General features: G+C 40.5%; 1 long non-coding RNA gene across 1 annotated transcript in view; it reads right to left on the bottom strand.

Moving 5' to 3' along the window:
* Positions 1–4946: 4946 nt before the first annotated feature.
* Positions 4947–23845, bottom strand: part of LOC134299290 (uncharacterized) — a 79032-nt gene continuing 60133 nt past the window's right edge. The window contains exon 3 of the long non-coding RNA XR_010006476.1: positions 4947–6607. This is a non-coding gene — a long non-coding RNA (uncharacterized LOC134299290). The remainder of the gene's footprint in view (positions 6608–23845) is intronic.

Below are 23845 nucleotides of genomic sequence, written 5' to 3'. Positions count from 1 at the left end.
TACTGGCTTGTTCAGTAGACTCTCCTCTATAGCTCGATTTGGCGGGAAATCTTAGCATTGAACAGTTGTGTTGTTGAAGTGCGAAGTATGGAACCCTGCGACTTAAGCAACATGGAATCATTGAGTTCTTGACAGCAGAAGGTGTCACCCCAAAGGAGATTCATCAGAAAATGCAAGCTGTTTATGGTGATTGTGTTGATGTGAGTACTGTGCGTTGTTGGGTGAGTAAGTTTAAAAACCACCAAGTGTCACAAGCAAAAAGATGACAGATTGATTCAGGATGATCGTCGTATCAGAGAGAAATCTGAAGCATAATCAGCATTTCTCAAGAACGTGTGGGTCACATTATTGCTTTGCTTGGCTATCGGAAGATCTGTGCATGATGGGTATGTGAGACGCTGGTTGCGGAAACTGAGTGTCGACTTCTTCCGTGATGGCTTCAGAAAACTTGTTCATCCTTGGCAGAAATATATCCAATTGTCTGGTGATTATGTGGAAAAGTGAATAGTGGTAGTTAAAGAGCACATTCTAAGGATTATTTCTGCATTTGATTTATTAAAATATTCCCATCCAAACCCTAGTAACAAACTGTTCAATGCTAAGGCTTCCCGCTAAATGGAACTAACTGTAGAGAAGAGTCTACTGAACAAGCCAGGACCTGCCGCAGACCTATCTCCAGGTTAAAAGAAAGGAAGCCTGAATCTCGGAGCTGGCCCAAAGAAAGAGAGACACAGGAATCTAAAGAGTGTTGTCTCCTTGCCTTATTTATAGAATTGCTTAAGTGAGAATAGCTAGAGCCACTTTGACCGTATGTGCCAAGTCCTTCTCCAAATATTTTTGCACTGCTACTATCTGGAAGGCATCACATATTAGGCAAGAAAACAATGCAACAGACCTAAAGGAGAATTGGTTAAAATCAGCATATAGATGGTATATGACTCCTAAGAAACTTGGAAAATGTTATAAAAACATAAATACAAGTTGTTGGAAATGCAAAGAAAAATATGGAACATACTTCCACTTATGGTGGACATGTGACAGTGCGAAGAAATTCTGGAGAAAAATACAAAGTGAGATCCAAAAATTTTTTAGATATACAAATACTGTGGAGACCAGAATTTCTTTTTACTAGAAATACATGAGATGAAGATAGAAAAAACACAGATAAGTTATTATTCTTGATGACCACAGCCGCAAGAATATGTTGCGCAAGGACATGGAAAAAAGAAGATATACCAGAAGAAGATACATGGATAACAAAAATATTAGAGATTAGAAATATGGATAGACTTAACTTTCCTCGTGTCAAAGAGCAAGGGAATGAAAATGAAAGAAACAGATTGGAAACAAGTAACTGAATATTTCATACAAAAGAATAAAAAGATTCTGATCTAAAAGAGAAGATGACGTAAAGAAAAAATCAATGAAGGAAGGAAGGGAGGTGAAAAAAGAATATTAAAAAAGAAAGAAAAGGATAAGACCTCAAGAAGATACCAGGAAGTCAAAAACAAAATACTTTTCTCTATCCTATTTTTATGTCTACTCTCTCTTTCTTACTTTTTCTCTCTTTTAAACCTAATACTAAATTCTGATAAGTACATTATCTATTTATACAATTTCATACCTAAAGTTAAATATACACCATATATTGTAATAACAACTCAGTAAATACAATCTTATCTATCTATCTATCTATCTATCTATCTATCTATACACACACACACACACACACACAATATAATTGGTACTTAGGATGTCTTTTCCTTTCTATCACTTTAATTTCCATCTCTTATCTATTTCTTTAAATCTAACTATATTTTATTATTGTAACGAAATCCAAGTTCAAACCCCGGGAGCGGCCGCTGTTAGCTCCAGCTCCTGCCAACCTAGCAGTTTGAAAACATGCCAGTGTGAGTAGATCAATAGGTACCGCTCCGACAGGAAGGTAACGGCACTCCATGCAGTCATGCCTATGGCCACATGACCTTGGAGGTGTCTACAGACAACGCCGGCTCTTCGGCTTAGAAATAGAGATGAGCACCAACCCCCAGAGTCAGACATGACTGGACTTAACGTCAGGGGAAACCTTTACCTTTACCTTTTAACAATAAAATCTCAATAAAGAGTATATTTAAAAAAGAAAACAGTTCCCCATGTGTTTTTCCAAATTATGTCACCTAGCCATACTCCTTACTGGATATCTTTATCCACTCAGGAATGCCTTTGCTCTGTATTTCCTGTGATGAATAATGGCTGAAATAGAATATCCTGAGACATTTTATTTTTAAAATATAATGATGGACTCTGTTTTAGTTGTTTCACAGAAACATGTGGTTTTGGAAGTCATTAAACAAAAACCCAGAGGGCCAGATGAAATTTTACATTATTGACTCCCTACGTCAATGTGTGTATGTGTTCATTTGCAGAACATTGCCATACAACACAACCGCTATGCAGCACAATCAATGCACAATTGCCTGAGGGATTGCGGCTATTGTAGGATGCCACCTAAGAGTGGGACTTCAAAGGTTTTCCACTACCCCCAGTCAGAAACAGAATTTGTAACAACACTCTAAAATTTTCTTTTTAATACGAGTTTTTCCCAGCGGCAATATGAAGGAACAAGAAAAAAAGCCCTAATAACGTCTGGCTGGGATCCTCGATTCTGTCATGGGATATGAGCTAAAAGCAGCTACTTAAAGCAAGCAAACGATAATAAAGTTGGCCAACAGATTGCAAAGGGAATACTAATGCAGATTAGAAGCCTTTTCAAGTTGTTATCTTGATGCTCAACATTTTTAATATCCTGCCCAATTAACACTCATAGCATTTTAGACAAACGCCCACATCACCAGCGCTTCTCCAAGAGACCTTTCTGCAGCCATACAGCCTCACTCACTAATTGCTTCTCCCAACTTAGATAATGTTAATACCTTAAGCGTTTGTGGAAAAGTTTGTTTCAGTTAGTACAACACTTGCTTTTCCTTCAAAGTGAAAATTTAAGAATTTGCTCCCATTTTTCTTTAAACAGAAAGAAGAAAAGTATACTTCATATTTAGATAGTCATCCTTATTATTTGATCTGCTTCTTCAGCAGTGAGCATGGTTTTCCTCTACCAGATCCAATGTTCCATCTCTTTCTCTCATGTTTTAGAATAGCAAACTTATGGGCAATTGCACTTAAAATCTCCAACATTATATTATTGTATGTGGACAAAAGAGCTTGATCTCAGTACCACACAAGATTTCAAGTTCATTCTATGGTCTCTCCTGTTAAAATTCCACCTGAACATTCGGAAGAACTTCCTAACTGTGTGAGAGAGTTGTTCAGCAGTGGAACTCTCTGCCCCAGAGTGTGGTGGAGGCTCCTTCTTTGGAGGCTTTTCAACAGTTACTGGATAGCCATCTGTCGGGGGTACTTTGAATGCAATTTTCCTGCTTCTTGGCAGGGGGTTGGATTGGATGGCCCACGAGGTCTCTTCCAACTCTATGACTCTATGATTCTATGACTGGGAAAGAGTGCTGTTTGAAAGCTTTGGAAAGTTGTCAGCAATGTCTGAAGATGGGGAGTGGGAAAATCCAGCAAATTCGAGGACTATATCCCTGGGCCGCATGGACTTCCAAAATGCCATTAAAAAACATAATAAAATTAGAAGCAACTGAAGATCCACCTCAACTTTTGAAAAACAATAAGTCCAAGATCCTACATTGTCTTGTGTAGTCTAAATCTACACACACCAAATTACATAATGGTTGCCCTACATCACTCTTCTGCTGCATGTTGAGTATGTGTCTATGACAGGCCTTGTGTCCCCCCCCCCCCCCTCCCATCTTGGCTTTAGGCAATATTTTTTCTCCTGCCTTTGTCCCCAACAGCTATCGTCACTTCATCAACATACCCACAATAGCATTTCTATTGCTATATTTGCATATATCACCTGCTCATTTATAGCTATCTAAGTATTCCCTGGGCATTTCACACAATACATCTGAAGAGGTAGACCTATGTCAATGAAAGCTTGTGTCCCAGCATGTTTCTCAATGGTTCTACAAGATCCTTTTGTATAAGTGCCAGTATGCTGTGTGTTCTCTTCCCACTCCTCTTCCTCCTTGTCTTCTTCCTCCTTCACAATGAACTTCTCCTCTTCTTTGTTCTCCTCCTCCTGTTGTGGAACCTGAGATGTTCACTAGTTCTGCCTTCAGGTTTGTTCTCTTTTCTTGACTGCTCTCCATCTCCATTCCTAGTTCCTTGGTTCACTATATACTTCTGTCCTCATTCCAGCTAAGACAAGATGGATTGGAGGAAAAAAATTGTAATCCTTGAAAGACTCCAAAATGCCTTAGCTTTTTAGGGTATATTAGATTGTGTGATCATTTGTGATACCTAACTGGTTAGGCGTATAGTAAGCATTGGCCTTACAACATATAGGTTGTCAAAGGTCAGACGCCAGCCAGTAAGATAAATATAGTTTATTCAAAAATAACTCAAAAAAGCTCCGCACAAAGTCCAGAGAGCTCACAACACTTTAACTTCAGTGTGATTAAACAGTTCAGAGCAAGAAACCTCAAAAATGCTAACCGGAATATAATCTGGATTATCCAGAGATATAATCCAGATTAAAACCAAAGTGCTTGAAAACAGCTCAAAATTGCAAGGCAAAGTCAAAACAGAAAAACAAACAAGGGCAAGAATTCCCAAAGGCATAAAACCTCCCCAAAACCCAAAAGTACAGCAAAAAGCCCAAAACTAAAGAGAAAGCCCAAACCGGGCTAAAGTTCTTTGCCAAAAGTGGCGCGGACAAACAATGTTGGAAAACGCTGAGGCAATGGCGACGAGCTGCTGGGGAGTCGAAAGCCAAGCCAGATGTCAGGGGAACAAAACGTTGTAGTGAAGTCAAACTGGTCCGGAGTCAGGATTGGAGAACAGCGTCGGAGTTGAAAGGTCAGCAATAGAAGTCAGCCACGAACACGGGAATGATGCCAAGCTGAGTTTAAGAGCGAAGAGATATGCCAAGTCGAGTTCCGGTCCAAGGTCCAAAGGGTGAAGTCGTCACAGCGAGGTCCACGTTGCGGGATAACACAAAGAGCCAAGACAACGGAGGCGAGCAGCAGCTAATGCAAAATAGTAATAACAATGCAGTCCAAACAGAAAACCCACTCAGTTCCAGCCCTCCGTCGTAGAATAACCCAGATCAAACTTACATCGGTTGCAAAGTCCCAAGCCAGTCTTCGGAGTCAAATACAGGAAACCCAATGGCGCCCAACAACACCTTGCCACACGCAAGGAACAATGGCCAAAAAAAACCCAATTTATTTAGGTTTCCTTGGGCGTCCAAACAACCAACGCCTTAGGATCAGGTGTCCCAAGCTCCTCATCAGAATCCGAGCTCCAAACAGCCAACGCCTTAGGATCAGGCGTCCCAAGTTCCTCATCAGAGTCAAAATCACTCTGTCTACGCCCAACCCTGTCCACACCTGAGGAATCACCCTCATTCCTCCAGGCAGACCATGTGGGGTCTGCTTCTGAAGAACCCCAAACTTCTCCTGCGTCCTCAGCATCCATGAGCCCAGTTTCCTCCCCAAGATCCTCCGGAGCCCGTGCCCAGTCAATGCCAACCCCTTCCGCCACCACCAGGTCCTCAACAGTCATTTCCACCTCAGGATTCCCTTTCAACTCCCCAAATGAATCCTCATCTGAGGATTCCTCATCTATCTCCCTGACTCTCTTCCTATGTAAATCTTCCAACGAGCCCTCCTGGCGAGGATTCTTCCTTCCCCTCCTGATCCTACCATTATCACTCACAGCCTCAGAATACTCATTCACAACATAGGTTTTGTTGCCTTTGATAACATCAGCAGATGATCTAGTTCTTTATGTAGTGTTTAGATGCTACTGTGCTAAGCAGCACTTAGACCCCTTATACACTGTTCTTATATCCCAGGATCTGGTCCCAGGTTGAAATGGACTATATGAGTCTCAATTATCATATAATCTGTCCACTATCATAAAATCTTAGTTTGTGATTGGCTAAGATCTTTTGGGAAGGGGAGTGAAATAGAGAAATCAATGGTCATGAGGCAGAAGCAGTTGAAGATTAGTTCTAAATGAAAGCAAAAGAGTAATAAATAGCTCCTAGTATGAAGGGGTTTTGGGGGGTATTTCATACACAAGTTTTGGGCCTGGAAGAGAACCCAGAGACTATGTAACACAGTCCTGGTATTCGCCAGTGGTTACTTAGCCAAGAACATTCTGTGATTCCCATGTCCAAACATGGCTGCTAGTCCTCAAGACACCATCCTCAAGTCAAGCAGATATTCTAAACATCCTGAGTAAACATCTGTACACACTCCATCTCCTTTAGCAACGAGGTATAAAACATTTTCAAACCAGCCTTATTTGCTTGACTCCAACCATGTCATGTTGCCGTATTATCATTTCCTGGCTTGACGGAGCGGCAGTCAATAAAAACATATGTCGTTCCTTGAGGAAGCTGAAAGCAGCTGCATGGAGGGGTCGATGGGTGATGAAGGTTTGGACTGACTCAGATGTCAACATAATCAAGGCTGCTTGTGCAAGCATTTATTTTTGTTCCCGACACAGCAAACTCCTGGAGAGAAAATAGTCAAAATACGAGTTATTAATATGGTGTGCCATTCACTGATAATTTCATGAAACAGCTGTGCTGGGAATAGTTGTTTGTTACAAAGAAATCTAAATAGATGTTGACCCAAATCCACCCTTGCAAAATCAAAACTAGTTGCAGGCCTGTCTCTGAAGCTGAGGATTTTGAGTGACGTTTTGCAATAATTGGAAGCAGCTCCAGAAATTTATCAGCTTGTAGCTCCGTCTCGGTGCGGATACATGTGTGCCTTTCTCAGTTCCAACTGATCAATTGCCAGCCCTGCCACCCTTTAATCTCTATTCCTCCGCCCCTTTAAAAATCCTAAGAATTATCTTGGAAGTGCAGTTTTTCAAGTTATTCTTGGCATGGTGAGTCAAGTACTTTCTTTGTTTACCACAAAGCTTCCAAACACTCCCCTTCCTCCCCAAAAAATGTGACTGTCAAACAAAACCAACATCATGCTATGAGAAATGTGCCTCTCCCAATTCACCTCCACCCCACAAGATACAGAATTTAGTTTGCTTTGTCAACACTTTAGAGCAAAGAGACTTCAAACCCTTTTATCAGACAAAATCAAGATTAGCATCAATAGTTGCTAAAGTCTTTGGACTGATGCCCCATGGAGTGAAGGCTGAACTGCAATGTAGTCATTTTCCAACAAGGAGCACATTTACACTGAGGAATTTGGTCAAGCGAAGAGTGCATCTACACTCTAGAATTAATGCAGTTTGGCCCCACTTTAATTGCCATGGCTCAATGCTATGGAATTCTGGGAGTAGTAGTTTTATACATCTCTTGCTTCCTCTGCCAAAAAGTGCTGGTACCTCACCAACTTACAAATTCCACAATTCTAGAGCATTGATCCATGGCAGTTAAAGTGGTGTCAAATTGCATTAAACCTATAGTGTAGTAGATTATTCTCTGAAGTGATTCCATCCACCCAGACTAGTCACTGGGTTCCAGACCTGGAGCAATGATTTTCAAACTCTAAACTTCCAAATGTTTTGGACTTCAGCACCCAGAAGCCTTGGCTCTCTTAGTCAATGATCAAGGATTCTGGGAGCTGAAGTTCAAAATACCTGGAAGATCAGAATTTGGGAAACTCTATCCATAGACAGGAAGGTGCATGATGAAGCTTTTGAGACCTTCGTTGAATAAGAAGCTCTCTGAGCTCTGCTGTGTTGCTGCAGCTTTTGTTTTATTGGTTTGTTTACAACATTTCTACCCCATTCCATAACTTGAGAAAATCAGCTAAACAATTTGAAGTGCAGAACAATAAAACTAAAAAAATGATAGAACAATTTAATATTTTAAAAGCAGACAAAACAACTGCAAAGTTTAAGAAGTTAAAGTTCAACTGTTATAAAAACCATGTGTGTAAACATGTTGGCTGAAATCAATAGGCTCCAAAGACTTTTATTAAAGCCCACATTTGGCATTACGATGAGATTATAAGAACATGCGGGTCAAGAATAGGGCTCCAAAGTCACCTACATACCCACCGCCAAGACACTACACTTGGAAGGCCATCATACTCAAACAACGAGGAATCGCCTAAGTAGAAGTAGTAAATTGGGTCTCCAATGAGAGGGCGTTCCACAACCAGTGTGCCATAGATAAAAAGACCCTCTCCCATGTCCTCACAAAGTGCATTGAAGCACATGATCCTTAAAAAGAAGCCATGCCAAATTGATTTTAACATTTTTTTGGATGGAATTACAAGCTTAGTAGATGGCAGGAATGCTGTGGATGTAGTTTATCTTGATTTCAATTTGTTTCCTGGAGGGGTCCTCTGTGATATTCTTACAGGCAAGTTGGTGTGGGCTAAACAATGATACAGTTATGTGGGTTTGAAACTGTTTGACAGATAAGGTTCATAGACCATTCATCAATGGGGAGAAGTGATGAGAGGGGCGCCATTTACTTAGATGATGGAGTAGAAGACATGGCGACCAAATTTTCAGATGATCTCCAAACTACAGGGAGCAAATGCAGTGGATCCTTGGCATCCACTGGGGTTTGGTTCCAGCACCACCCCCATGGATACTTACTTACTTTGTTAATCCCTTGTTGTCCGAGTATGATGTCCTTCCAAGTGCAGTGTCTTGGCAGTGGATACATAGGTTACTGTGCAGCCCTATTCTTGACCCACATGTTCTTCCACAGTGAGGGCATTGGTTTCCAGGTGGAAGGTGGTCCCAGTCCTGGTTGGTTTGACATGCTTTCCTCTTCTCACATTTCTCCCTTTTGCCTTCCATTCGTGAATCTTCAAATTCCACAGCACTCCTAGTCACAGCTGACCTCCAGTTAGAGCACTCAAGGACCAGGGCTTCCTAGTTCTTGGTGTTTTTGCCACCATTTTTAAGGTTAACTATAAGCCCATCTTTAAATCTCTTTTCCTGTCCACCAACATTAAATTTTCTATTCTTGAGTTGGAATTATAATAACTGCTTTGGGAAATGGTGATTGGACATTCGGACAATGTGGCCAGTCCAGCTGAGTTGATGGTGTAGGAGCATCGCTCAAATCCTGGTAGTCTTTGCTTCTTCCAGCACATTTGGGGTCCCAAACTATTTAGGGCTTCAAATGTTTCAAGAGCAACCTTGGTTTTGGCTTTGCTTCCTAATGGTTCTAACATACTCTTTGCTGACTAGCCCCATGGCTCCTGCTTCTATAGGTACTATAACTTTAACTACTGGGTTGTTGTGTGTTTTCCAGGCTGCATGGCCATGTTCCAGAAGTATGCTCTCCTGACATTTCACCCACATCTATGGCAGGCATTCTCAGAGGTTGTGAGGTATATATACCTCTGAGGATGCCTGCCATAGATGTGGGCGAAACATCAGGAGAGAATACTTCTGGAACATGGCCATACAGCCTGGAAAACACACAGCAACCCTGTGATTCAGGCCATGAAAGCCTTCAACAACATTGACTACTGTTCATTGCCCTGCCCTGAGAGACAGTTAATTACCATGGGAAAGACTTTTGCTGCTGTTAGTGGGTATGACCTTTCAGATTAATTACACTGAGCTGTTCATTAGCAGAAGTGGAATCGATTCTCTGTTATCGACAGAAACGTTGATTACATTTATTGGAACAATTTGGTCTGAAGTCAAAAACTGTAAACAACTGGTGGCAAACCCTATATACAAAAATTACCCATTGAGGACAGATAGATTTTGGTAAGCGGTGGTACAAAATACCATCTCCCACATTGTAACAATATTGTGCATATTATTTATTTATTTATTTATTTAGGTATGTATGAGCTTTGGATTCTTGCCTCTTGGATGTACTGCTAATGTCAGGATGGAAACATAATTCAACTCAGCACAAATAAAATAATTAATCCTCCAAAACACTTTATCCAGGAGTTGAAATAGCTTGGAAAAGCTGGCAAGACAGTGAATAAGTCTGCTGTGATTATACAAGTATTCATCTGCATTGCAGCCAAAATAGTTTGTACTCCAAGCATGTGTAAAAGATGCTTCGATCTACAGGGAGTGGAGAAAAAAAGCTATTTAGGACTGCCCCCAAACGTAATATTGGCATTCGGTGCCATTTCCAGAGGTCGTCCTTTGAAAGAGATCAATAAAAAAGATTAAAATCAATAAGAGCAGAGCTGGGTTGAAAAATGCAGAGAGGAAGAGTGAGAAATTGCAAAAAAGGTGCCCCTAATATAATATCTCACAAAAAGAGAACTGTTCGGCTTAGAAAAGATATGACTAAAAGCCATTTCAGTAGAGAATATAAATTCATATTAAATGACAAAAAATTAATGTGTGTGTTTAAGAGTAAGAATCTCATTCAAGATTTTAATAGCTGTGGTGTCAATAAAAGTAACTTTTCTTTTTAAAAAAATGACAGCCGTTGTCTTTTTTGCCAGTGGTGTAGAAGATCTACTGTGATTTAATCTAAACTGCTAAGGAATTATTCAAGGTCCTGCATTACTTACCAGGTTCAACACCTTTGATCGCTCTAGTAAAGTTCTGACTAAAATCTGGAGCAGATGCACTGACCCACTGGCATGAAAGTCACCAGCTGTCATTATTCTAAGCTGTGCATGAAGTTGCTATTCATTTGATGTGAAACTGCCAAAAGTCATGATAAATGGTAGAATCAAAGCATCGGAAAAATTGTTGGCTTATCAAGTGTCCACTTGATTTGCAGCTAGCAATTGGATTTAATGAACTATTTTCTCTAGTTTCCTTCCTCCTTCAGGGACAGAAAAGTTATTTCCAATAAGTATTGAGTTCTATTATTAAGGGCACTATGTTGTGACTGCGCCTTCGGGGATTATGGTTGATGGGGATGGAATTCGAAGAGGAAGAAAAAACCCTCGTGATGAGGGTTCACTGGAGGAGTTGCGCAGGAAGCGACTTAGAGAGCTATATGGGGGGATTTTCTGAGGAAGATTCAGATGGGGAGATGGATGCTGAAGAACAGGTGGTGGCTGGGGAAGCGGGCACTGAATGGGCACAGCCACCGGAGATGTCTGGGGATTTGGGGTCTATGGATACTTCTGAACCTGGGGTTTCTGCAGGAGCTGATCCCAATTGGGATGCTTGGAGAAGGGAAGATGGTTCTTTAAGTGTTCATGGGGCTAAGTGTGGGCAGGATGATTGGGACTCCGACGAATTGCTAGGTACTCCAGATCCACGAGCTCTAGCTGTGTGGAGCTCAGACTCTGAGTAGATTTGGGACACCTGGTGTTTGGGTGTGAGTGTTTGGTCACCCAGGAGGAAGGGGAATAAAATGGGAATGTTTGGCCACTGCACTTTGCGTGTGGCAAGGTGTTGCTGAGGCGCCATTGGGATCTCTGTGTTTCCATGAAGACTGGACTTGGACTATGATTTGAATCTGCTGTTATCACCTAGCTTGGCTCTCGCTGTGTCTTATTGTGGACCTGTTTTGGATGACTGCACCCTCTTCAGACCTTGGATCGGAATTTGACCTTGCTACTGCCTTCGCCCTGTGATTGATGACTACTATCGGCTTTTGACTCCTGGCTTGCTCTTTGGACACTGCTGTTATCTCCTGACCTGACCTTGGAATCCCGGACGACGTCTTTTCACCATCCTTTTGGAGCCTTCGGCTTTATCCACATTGTGGAAGCAGTCTACTGCATTCTTTGTTTGTTTGTTTGTTTCCTGACCAATTTGGTGTTTTCTTTTGGGAACTGTTCCTTTGAAAACTACAGAGCCGGCTGGCAGGGCTTGGACTCAGAAAGTGCAGTTTGCACTAAGTTTGTTTAGCTTTGTTTTTACCTGCTTGTGTTGCTGAATTATATTTTTGTTTGAACTGCTCTTGAAGCACTGATAGTGAAGTGTTTCAAGGTTTTTTCTGTGTTAACATTACCTTTTGGCTTATCTGCTGAATAAACTCTATTTTTGTTCACTAATTGGCGTCTGACTCTTGACACACTAATTGTGCAATTAGACTTAGAATTTTAAACTTTATCCTCCCATTCTTTTTTAAAAAAAAACTAGAAAAGTTATATTTGAAAGGTAAAGGTTTCCCCTTGACATTAAGTCTACTTGAGTCCTACTTTGGGGGTTGGTGCTCATCTCCATTTATTTATATATTTATTTACAGTATTTAAATACTTCTCACCCCAAAGGAGACTCAGGGCGGATTACATGGCAGACATTCAATGCCATTAGACATATGACATATAGATACACACAGAGGTAATTTAACATTTTCCAGCTCCTGGCATCATGAGGGAATGCTGATTCTGGCCACAGGGGGAGCTGCCGCTTTACCGTCTACTTGTGACCCCGAGTCCTTGATGGTATTACTTCCTTATTCCTTTCCACATGCTGCTGACAATTTTATGGTGTTGTAAATTAAATTAGTTAAATTAGCCTCCTGCATAAAGCGTACCTAAATTTCCTACTTGACAGATGCAACTGTCTTTCAGGCTGCTTAGGTAAACAGCGAGTTGGGGCTATTGATGGTTGTGGACTTAACTTGACTGATTTCTAAGCCGAAGAGCCGGCATTGTCCATAGACATCTCCTAGGTCATGTGGCCAGCATGTCTGCATGGAGCGCCATTACCTTCCTGCCAAAGCTGGGTCTAACAGCAGGAGCTCACACCATCCTGAGGATTCAAACCACCAACCTTCCAATCAGTAAGTTCTGCAGCTTGGCAATTTAACCTGCTTTGCCTCTGCAGCATAAACTAAAGTTATTTAAAAAAATAATGTACAAGCTGTGAACCTGTGATCCAAACAAATCCTCTTCCCATGCATTGTGTTCTTACCTAAACACTGAAATCGTATACCATAAAGTAGCAGTGGAAGTTCTCCAAAAACCAACACTTCAGTCTTGTGTTATTCATATTTTTCTTAACCAACCCTCCCATAACTATAACTGAAAGCATGACTGATTACACCACAAAAGATGTGACATTATACAACAATACAAGCTACAGTCATCAGGTACTGAGTCTAAAACTTCTGTATCAGAAGAAGAAATTGATGAGCAAGAATTAAACCAGTAATTTAAACTCAATTACTTCTTGTAACTGCTCTTTCCCCATTTCTCCCACCAATCAGTATTCCTCCCTCTGACCCAGGATAGTATTGTTAAAGAATAATCGAAATGTAAAATGGAATTACATGAATGCTCAATTTCCAAACACAAAGGTGGAATATTGGAAGGATATTCAACACACGATAAAATTTGAGCCAAGCCTTAAATAAAAACAGCAGGGATTTTGAAACTTGTGAGACACTCCTCAGTATGTGGAGCTCCTCTCTCTGTGCCGTCTGTTTCTAAAAAAGCCCTGGAACATTCTTCTGAGTTAGATGAAAATCAACAGAGAACAGTATTTGTAGGGTAATGAAAGAAACTGGACTGAAGTTTGCTCCGGAGGCATATCTATATTGCATAGCCAGGTCTCCATAACTATATCTCCTGATATTGTTTCCCATCCACCTAACAAATAACACAGTCTCTTTCACTCTGTCAGTAATTTCTTTGTTGTTGGAGTCATAGAATCCTAGAGTTGGAAGAGACCTCCAAGGGCCATCCAGTCCAACCCTATTCTGCTATGTTGGAAGGCACAATTCAAGCACTTCTGACAGATGGCCCTCCAACCTCTGTTTAAAAACTTCTAGAGAAGGAGACTCCACCATGTCCCAAGGTATCATATTCCACTATTGAACAGCACTTCCCATCAAGAGGTTCTTCCTGATGCTTAAATGAAATCTATTTTCCTGCAATTTCAATCCATTGCTCCATAGCCTAATCTCTAGGGCAACACTAAACAACCTTGCCCCTCCTCAATGTGACATGCTTTCAGATATTTCATCATGTTCCCTCTCAGCCTTCTTTTCTCTGGACACATTAGGCTTATTCATGATCATGAAGCCCTGAAAGGGCATGGATAATATTCACATAAATTAGCACTCTGTCTCAAAACAAACTGCCCAAACTACATTAAAAACACTTTTTGTTTTGGTCCCCAGCAACCTTTTAACAACCCCAAATGGATAAAAAAAATATCATTGTGTGTTCTGTCAACGGTTTTAGCTCTGTCTCAAACTTTATGCTCCTTTTTACATAGACAATGTAAAATACGAGGGCTATCCAGAAAGTAGGTTACGTTTTGGATTTTTAAAAAGACAAAGTATAGGATAAATCATTTACCATATGCAGCTGAAAGACACATCCCAAAACTACAATCTCATGTAACCCCCATTGAAATTTAGCCACGTTTCTTATAGATAAATGAGTTTGAAAAGTACTACTCCAGTAAATTCCCCGCTTGTGTCCTCAGCTCTTCCCCCTTCTCCCTTCCTGAAGCCTAGCCAAAACGATGTGCTGCCAGCCATGCCCCCATTTTTGGAAACGGAGGAGAGAGGCGGCAAATTTACTGGGGCAGTACTTTTCAAACTCATTTATCTATATGATACGTAGCTAAATTTCAATGGGGATTACATGAGATTGTAGTTTTGGGATGTGTCTTTCAGCTGCAAATGGTAAATGATTTCTCCTATACTTTATCCTTTTTAAAATCCAAAACATAACCTACTTTCTGGATAGCCCTCGTACATGCCTTTGAGTCCCACAGAAAAGCTCCACTGTAGAATCCAAGGGGTTAAAGGGTAAAATTGATGAGGTTTGAGCTGACTAGTTTGCAAGCTGAGTTGTGCTTGGTTTCTCTTGGTGAAAACTGGAGAACCTAGTATTGGCAGCACAAATTGAATGAGAAGCATAATTACCTTTTGCTGTAATTATTCTGTGCCTTCAAGTTATTTTCAACTTATGGTGACACTAAGGCAAACTCATCCTAGGGTTTCTGGGGCTAAGCATAAGTAATCTACTCAATGCAACCCAGTGGGTTTCCATGTCCAAGAAGAGTACTGAATCCTGGTCTTCAGGGTCATAGTCCCAATGGTCAAACCATCACAGCATACTGGCTCTCTTGCACTGTTGTCAAAGTCCTTGGGCCTTGTGCTAGTGTTTGGCCCAACTGAAACTTACAGTGGTATGTATGCATGAGCCTTCAAATTGCCCTGTTAGTAAGTGAGCGAAGGCAGATTAATAAACATATTGGTACTATTTAGCAGAGGCCAAGGGAGTAGCTACAAGGAGAGCAATATGAGGTCACTAAACCTCTCTTCAAGCTAAAATTCTGTTCCAAATGTATGGACTTGAAAGATAATTTCAAGGAGGATAGAATTATGATTGGGGTGTAGTGCTTCATATAAAGAAAAAGCCACTGAAAAGGCATAAGTGAGAAGCAAAGCAGACTTTGCATTAATTGGGTGTCACCACAACTACTCCAAGAGCATCAGATCCCAGCTTGGAAGCTAAGCAGAGTCAGCCATAATTAGTAATGAGATAGGAGCCATGGTGGCACAATAGGTTAAACCCTTGTGCCAGCTGAACTACTGACCTGATGGTCACCAATTCGAATCCAGGAGATGAAGTGAGCTCCCATCTGTCATGTCTAGCTTATGGGGACATGAGAGAAGCCTCCCAGCTAACACATCCAGGGGTCCCCTGGGCAACGTCTCTGTAGACAGCCAATTCTCTCACATCAGAGCAACTTGCAGTATGTTCTCAAGTTGCTTCTGACACAATAAAATAAAAGTACTGAGATGGGAATGAATACCAGGTGCTGTAGTTGATATTACAGAAGAACTGGCAAGACCATCTGTGAGTTTCCCTTGCTTAAGAAAACCCTATGAAATATGTTAAGAAGTAACTTTAAGGCATTTGAGTGTATACACACATATGCCTACTATGACAATGACAATCTCCAGCTCTTCTTGTTCCTCTGTGTAGGATGCCTAGGGAGCATCTGTGCAGCTGGAATATCAGTTCTTAAATACAAAACTGATGCTGAAATGGATCCAAATTCAATCACACTGAAATCACAGGGAAAAGCTAGTCATGATTAACATAATTCAAAAATATAGCTCTCCGAATCAGGAACTTCAGTATGCAAAGCGACCTTAGAGACTGACAGAATAATTTGGTCACATAAGCCTTTCGTACATCTTGGGAAGTAGAGCGAGTCTACAGAAACTTATGCTACCAACTTCATTCCTTCAGCTATTCTCTTAAGTGCTCCAAGCTTCCTTTACATAATGGCTAATAGAAATTGCATTCCAGGCTCCATATACTGGTACAGCTTGAGCATCCCTCATCCAGGTTTCCAAAATACAGTACAGTCTCTCTTATCCAACCTTTGCTCATCCAACATTCTGTATTATCCAATGCAGTCTGCTTTTTAGTAGTCAATGTTTTTGCAGTCAATGTTTTCAATATATTGCAATGTTTTGGTGCTAAATTTATAAATACAGTAATTACTACATAATGTTACCATGTATTGAACTGCTTTTTCTGTCAACTTGCTGTAAAACATGATGTTTTGGTGCTTAATTTGTAAAATCATAATGTAATTTGGCATTTAATAGGCTTTTCCTTAATCCCTCCTTATTATCCAACATTTTAGCTTATCCAATGTTCTGTTGGATAAGTGAGACTCTACTGTACTCCAAAATGCCCCATATGGGTAACTAGCTTTGATAGTGACACCTTTGCTTTCTGGTGGTTCGGCACACACAATTTTTTAATAAACAAAAAATATGTATATATTATACAAAATATGTAAAACGTCTACATGAAACATAAATTAATATCAAATTTGAATTTCACCCAGTCTTTTTATTGTTCCCAAATATTATTGCAACACTTCTGACTCAGGTGGCAAAGATAACCTGCTGTTAGCATATTGAAAATACCTAATTCCCAAACCTTCATCATGAACTTTATTTAAATATTGCATAACATGTTTATGTTTGATGGTTTATAGTTTTAATGGTTTAATTTATAGTCCTATGTTATTGTTTTAGATGTGTGATAATACTGTTTTTAATCGTATGTGAGGCATTGAATTTTTGCCATTTATTTGATGTGAACCGCTTTGAGTCCCCCCAGGGGTGATAAAAGCGGTATATAAATGAAATGAATAAATAAATAATAAATAAATTTAGACTTTGGTCCCATCCTCAAAATATGTCATGATGTATGTATGTAGAAATTCCAAAATCTGACGAAATTCAAAATCCAAAACATTTCTGGTCTCAAACACTTTGGATAAGGGATATACAACCTCTAATACCTTTCCTAGGCCAGTCCCCAATAGGAAACACTTTCAAAGCATAGCATGAGGATTAGGAGCAAAATGTCCATGTTAGAGCTATGTAGTTTGAATGTTAACTTGAGATAGTTTGGAGGAAGACTCCAGAGGCTTTCAACTTTGGCTTAATCAGGCTCAAGGACTGGTAAGTCTCACTGATGTCCCTGGATGGACTCTGAATAACTCTGAATCCAACTCAATGGCATCAATCCATCTGGATCAACCTAAGACCCATCCACAGATCATTGTAACTGAATCTAGGCTGCTCCCACTTTGTTTCCACTGATGTCTCAGGCTTTCGACATAGTATTTAGGAATTAAGTAGAAGGAATTTTGGAGTCAGTCCCAGATAAAAGGATTACACGCTGCTGCCTTTTGAAGAGAACTCCTCCCATGTGGCACTCCTTGCGAGCCACTCGGTTTCTACCAAGGCTTTGGCTGTGAGCATGAATCTCCTCCCAGCAATGTTTCAAATGAAATCTGTCAATTTTTATAGTTTTCTTTGGCTCTCTGCAGTTTTATCAACAGCAGTCCTTTCTTTCCGAACAGTCTTTTGGCTATTTCTCAAAGCATTGTCATCCCTGCCAGATCTCCCACATCAGATCAAAACAGAGCACCTGGCGAGTGGAGAGCTCTATAGGTTTGAAAGAATAGAAACTGGAGTTGTCAGAAGCAAGGTCGAACCCACTCTGGCATGCATGCCCTCCCACTTGAAAATGGAATTGCTTCTAGCAGAAAAGGGACAGAAGCGATTGAATCCAGCCTAATATGCCCAATGTGAAAGGGTTTGGAAAATGGGTTTGTCGAAAAGCATTCGAAAGCTTGAGAAGATAAAATGAATTCACACGTTTCTCCTTCAATCTGCTTCCAGGAGTATGTAGCGCTATCTTTCCCTTTCTCTCTCTACCTTCCAATTTCTCAAAATGTATCTTCTTCATCAAAACTTTGAAACAGCTTCTTCTCTCAGCAGTGGGTAAAGTACTGCTCCTCTAAATGATGCTGGATTACAGACTCCTATGAACCCTAGCCAGCACGTCCACTCATGGGAAATGCTCCAAGTTGTAATCTAGCAATATCTCAAATATCTCACCGGAGCCCCCGGTGGTGCAGTGGGTTAAAACCTTGTGTCAGCAGGACTTTGGGTTGGGTTGCTGACCTGAAGGTTGCCAGTTCAAATCCAAACCGGGGAGAGCGCAGATGAGCTCCCTCTATCAGCTCCAGCTCCATGCGGGGACATGAGAGAAGCTTTCCACAAGGATGGTCAAAACATCAAAACATCCAGGCGTCCCCTGGGCAACATCCTTGCAGACAGCCAATTCTCTCACTCCAGAAGCAATTTGCAGATTTTCAAGTCACTCCTGACATGGAAAGAAAACTCAAAGAAAGAGGCTAAAGTACTGCTTTAGTCAAGTCTCTCCTAAAAGTAATGTTACGGCTGTGTAGTTAACCTACATTAGTATCTTGGCTGTTTATCTTGGCTGGGGTTGGACTAGATGGCCCATGAGGTCTCTTCCAACTCTACTATTCTATGATTCTATGACATCATGCTATAGTAGAGTCTTGCTTATCCAACATAAACCTGCCGGCAGAACGATGGATAAGCGAATATGTTGGATACTAAGGAGAGATTAAGGAAAAGCCTATTCAACATCAAATTACATTATAATTTTACAAATTAAGCACCAAAACATCATGTTTTACAACAAATTGACAAAAAAAACCAGTTTAATACATGGTGACGTTATGTAGTAATTGCTGTATTTACGAATTTAGCACCAAAACATCGCAATGTATTGAAAACATTGACTACTAAAAAATTGACTAGAAATAAAGATAGAATTGCTGCCTAGAGAAACAGCTGTGGATCCGGATGGGAGGCAGACTGCGTTGGATAATACAGAACATTGGACGAGTGAAGGTTGGATAAGCGAAACTCTACTGTACTAGCAAAAAACTAGCAAAGATTTTGAGTGATTATTGAAGAAAGTCAGGGAAGAAAATGCAAAGACAAGCTTATATCTGTACATTAGAAAAACAAATTATTTTCATCACTTTGAAGTATATTGAAATGGCTCAAGTTTGTCCATACCTTGGCTCAGTCATTAATCACAATGGAGACTGCAGTCAAAAAATCAGAAGTCATGCTACCCTCTATTCTGCCTTGGTCAGACCACACCTGGAATACTGTGTCCAATTCTAGGCACTGCAACTTAAGGGAGATGTCAACAAGCTGGATTGAATCCAGAGGAGGGTGACTAAAATGATCGAGGGTCTGGAGAACAAGCCCTATGAGGAGTGACTTAAAAAGCTGGGCATGTTTAGCCTGCAGAAGAGAAAACTGAGAGGAGACATTATGAGGGCCATGTATAAATATGTGAGGGGAAGTCATAGGTAGGAGGGAGCATGCTTGTTTTCTGCTGCCCTGAAGACTAGGACGCGGAAGGATGACTTCAAACTACAGGAAAGGAGGTTCCACTGGAACATGAGGAAGAACTTCCTAATTGTGAGACCTGTTCAGCAGTGTCCCGGAGTGTGGAACTCTCTGCCTCCTTCTTTGGAAGCTTTTAAACAAAGGCTAGATGGCCATCTGTCAGGGGTGCTTTGAATGTGATTTTCCTGCTTCTTGGCAGAAAGGGGTTGGACTGGATGGCCCCCAAAGTCTCTTTTTATTTCTCACATTTATATCCCGCCCTTCTCACCCGAAGGGACTCAGGGCTCTTCCAACTTTAGGATTCAGTGATTCTATGAGAAGAAAGCTAGGACTCAGAAAGGCAGGTAAGAAGGAAGCAATGGACATAACTGTAAAGACTCAGATAATGGAATGCCTGAGTTAGGATACTCCATGCTATCATATTTCCCATTTCTATAAATGGACATTGCAGTAAGCTCATAAGAAGAAAACCAACTCATTTGACATGTGGTGTTGGAGAAAAGCTCAATGGTTAATGTATTAAACCTAAATAAATGATCCTAGTGTAAATAAAGCTTGAACTTTTCCTAGAGGCCAAGATCATGACATTCAGTCTATCATACTGTCGTCACATCTTGAGAAGACATGACTCACCAAAAAAAGCCAGTAATGCTTGGTAAGGAATGAAGGCAGTGGCCCTAAATCTGCTAGACATGATCTGTTGAGGATGAGGTGACTCAGAGGTCTGTCCTTCATAAGGTCACCATAAATCAAAGCTGAGTTGATGGCATTCAAGACTTTGGTGTCTTACATTCAAGACAACAAAGTCTTGACTGTAAGAGCTGGCCAACAATACAATAGAATAGCTCAGAAGATGGTTCCTTCTTTGGAGATCTGGAGATGGACATTAGATATCTCCTTCTCAGGACTGTTTTAGTATTGGCAAAGATTGGGCCAGGTAGCCCTCAAAATACCCTCCAACTTTATAATTTGATGATTCTTACTAGACCCCATATTTCTGCATTTCTTCTTCAGCTATACATGGGAGCTTGTCCTTCCTGAGATAGCAAAAAATTCTATTAAAATTAGATGCCTATGTTGGATAGGGAAGTTAACAATCTGACTGAGTGATGGAGGTGTAACTTTATTTCACTTTGTTGTTGTTTCAAAAAAAATATTCTGCCACTTCTTTTATGCCCCTCTCATCTACCTGAAACTTTTCTCACCACATTTATAATGTGAAAGTCAGCAGTGACAGCCGCTATCTATTAATAATATGATTTTACCACTCTGTAATCTATCGACATTATTAATAATAATAATTATATTTGATGCCACATCAATCACTAGGTGGTGATGTAGGAGGGTTCAATGAATTCTAAAATAAATTCAAAAGGGTTTCATAACTCATAAACTCATAAACTTGAGCAGCTTTAGGAACACAAAAACTTTTCAGAATTGTTCTCTTTACAATAGAAAAAGACTATTGTCACTTTGGGAGAGAAATTTTATTGGTCCTTAAGACAAACTCTGTATTACCTTAAGTCTTTCCCTCTTGGTCATTTTTACATGTGGCCTTTCCATTGAACAGTGAATTCTCACATGGTTTTCCCCTCCATGTTTGCAAGTGTAATTTTTGTGGATGCAATTGTTTGTGTATTTGACTAAAATGATCAATGCGGGAATTTCTATATCCTCCAGTATGACTCTATGGTCAGGTTCTGCCAGAAATTATAGTTTTACAAGATCTTCATCTTTCTCTGCAAAGGAGTTCTGTTGCCAAAGCAAACAAAATGCCCAAGATTCCATAACATTGAGCCCCGAGAAGTTAAAGAGGAGTGAAACTGCATTAATTCTACAATGTAGATGCACCACTGGAGAGTCCTAGAAATACCACCTCTAGCATCTCCAGATTCTCCAATACAACTCCATGGTCAATTTCCTGAGCAAGTTAACTACAGAGTTGCAATAAAAGATCTAAAATAACTTGAAAAGTAGTCTTCCCAGTAAGGAAAATATCTTTTAAAAAATCACAGTTTTCCCATTTCCACAAAGGCCCTTCACCTCTAATCCCAGCAAATGAAACTGTATTCCAAAAATTAAAAGAGCCATCACAGACAGAAGGGGAAAAAACAGGAATTTACTACTGAATATAAGACTATCTTAGCTAATGAAGTACAGTTGGCCCTGCATAGCATCCACAGATTTTGGCATCCATAAGAAATCCTGGAACCAATTCTTTGTGGATATCGAGGCTCATTTTACATGTGCTCATTCCCCATTTTGCCACCTCTCTCCAGCTGTTCCCACTCCAGGACACACTGTTTTGCAGGATCAAGAAACCTAATCCAAGAAGCAACTTTTCTGAGCAATGTTTGATTTAAAACAAATGCCTCCAATCTTCTCTTTATGACACACTTCACTAAATATTGAACTTAGTGTTCAGAATAGGTCCATGCCATGCTCTCTTATATTTCTCAGAGGAAAACTAGGACATGTGTGGCTGACGCCCTTTCTACATTGCTATATAACATTTAGATTATCTGCTTTGAACTGGATTATATGGTAGTGTATACTCATATAATCCAGTTCAAATCAGATAATCTGGATTGTCTGTTTTGATAATCTGGATTATATGGCAGTGTAGAAGAGGCCCAAATTAACTGAACACAGATTACTTATTAGGGTTGTGCATTCGGGGTAAACCTTGTCCCATTTCGTGTTCCGGCTTTTGTGGGGGTCCTGATAAGGGAGCCTCCTGAAATCAGGAGGGTAGATATCTGTTTTTGGTTTCGGGCCCCAAAAGTCGGACCATTATGTGGGGAGTACTGGCAGGCGTGCACGCTTTCTGGGCCTGCATGCCACGGATCCACGCTCTTTCCAAGGCAAGGAGACAAGTTCTGGGAAGTGCTCCGCTGCAGACCAAAGCAGGTTTTCATGTTGAACAGATTTTCATGTGGCGAGGAAGCTTCCCGTTTCGTGTTCCTGAAGAAACGGAAGGCATGAACGAAACAGTAGAAATGGTAGGAACCAATTCTGCACACAACTCTCTTACTTATATACTTTGAACTCTGTTTGAAGCAACTGAAATAAACTTAGGACAAAGGGAGAAATGAGAGAAGGAGAAACAACCTAGGATATTTCAAATGCAGCTGGAAAAGTGGGATGATAGAATCAGGACTCTGCTTGCCAAATCAGGACATTTAGGCACCTTCTACACTGCCTGATAAAATCCAAGTATCTGCTTTGAGCTGGATTATAAGGCAGTGTCGACTCCTTAAAACTTATCCAAGAAGTACCTTTTTTGGGCAACGTTTTATTGAAAACAAACACTTCTAATCTTCACCTTATGACACATTTCACTAAATATTTAGCTTTGCTTTCAAAATAGGCCCATGCCATGCTCTCTTATATTTCACAGAGGAAAACTAAGGCATGTGTCTTAGAGGATTGTCAAGATATCAACAGTTTTAACTGAAGATGTGCTAACAAGGTTGAAGAGACTTCCACAGTTTACTTTTACCTGGGTGAGATTCTTTCCCCTTGGACCTAACTGAGCACAAATTACTTCAACACTTTGAACACAATTTGCAGCCATTGAAATAAACTTAGGAGAAAGGGAGAAATGGGAGAAAGAGAGAGAACCTGGGATATTTCAAATGAAGTTGGGAAAGTGGGATGATAGATGATTAATCGGTATTTTGCTTGCCAAATTAGGATGGTTGGAGGCTAAAGTTGTGCCCAGATCCTAAAGCTGCATTCAGGAGAAGAGTAATACGTGCTTTCAATTATTGTCTCAATAAACACACATAATTTCTTGCAATGAAATCTAGCCAGAACTGAAGCAAAGCATTAGGAAAGAATAACAGGAAATAGTACAAGGGAAAGAGTGGTTTGCTTGTTTGTTTATCCAGCCAGTAGTTGAGAAACAAAACATCCACAGGTCGCAGAGGATAAGGCACTGACCAGCAACTTCTCTCCCGCCCACAGCCATGTTCATCGCTTTCCAGTTTCTCATAATGAGTCAAACAAGTAGAATCTAGGAGTGTATCTGAACTTATAGCAGTTTGATGTCACTTTTATTATTAACGAACTACATCTTGAGATTTGTAGTGTGATGGCCCACTGGTAGTCTCTACTAGAAAGCCT

This window comes from Anolis carolinensis, chromosome 5, assembly GCF_035594765.1.
Source record: "Anolis carolinensis isolate JA03-04 chromosome 5, rAnoCar3.1.pri, whole genome shotgun sequence".
In the NCBI taxonomy this organism is placed as follows: Eukaryota; Metazoa; Chordata; class Lepidosauria; order Squamata; family Dactyloidae; genus Anolis; species Anolis carolinensis.
This window is presented reverse-complemented; position numbering and strand designations above follow the sequence as displayed.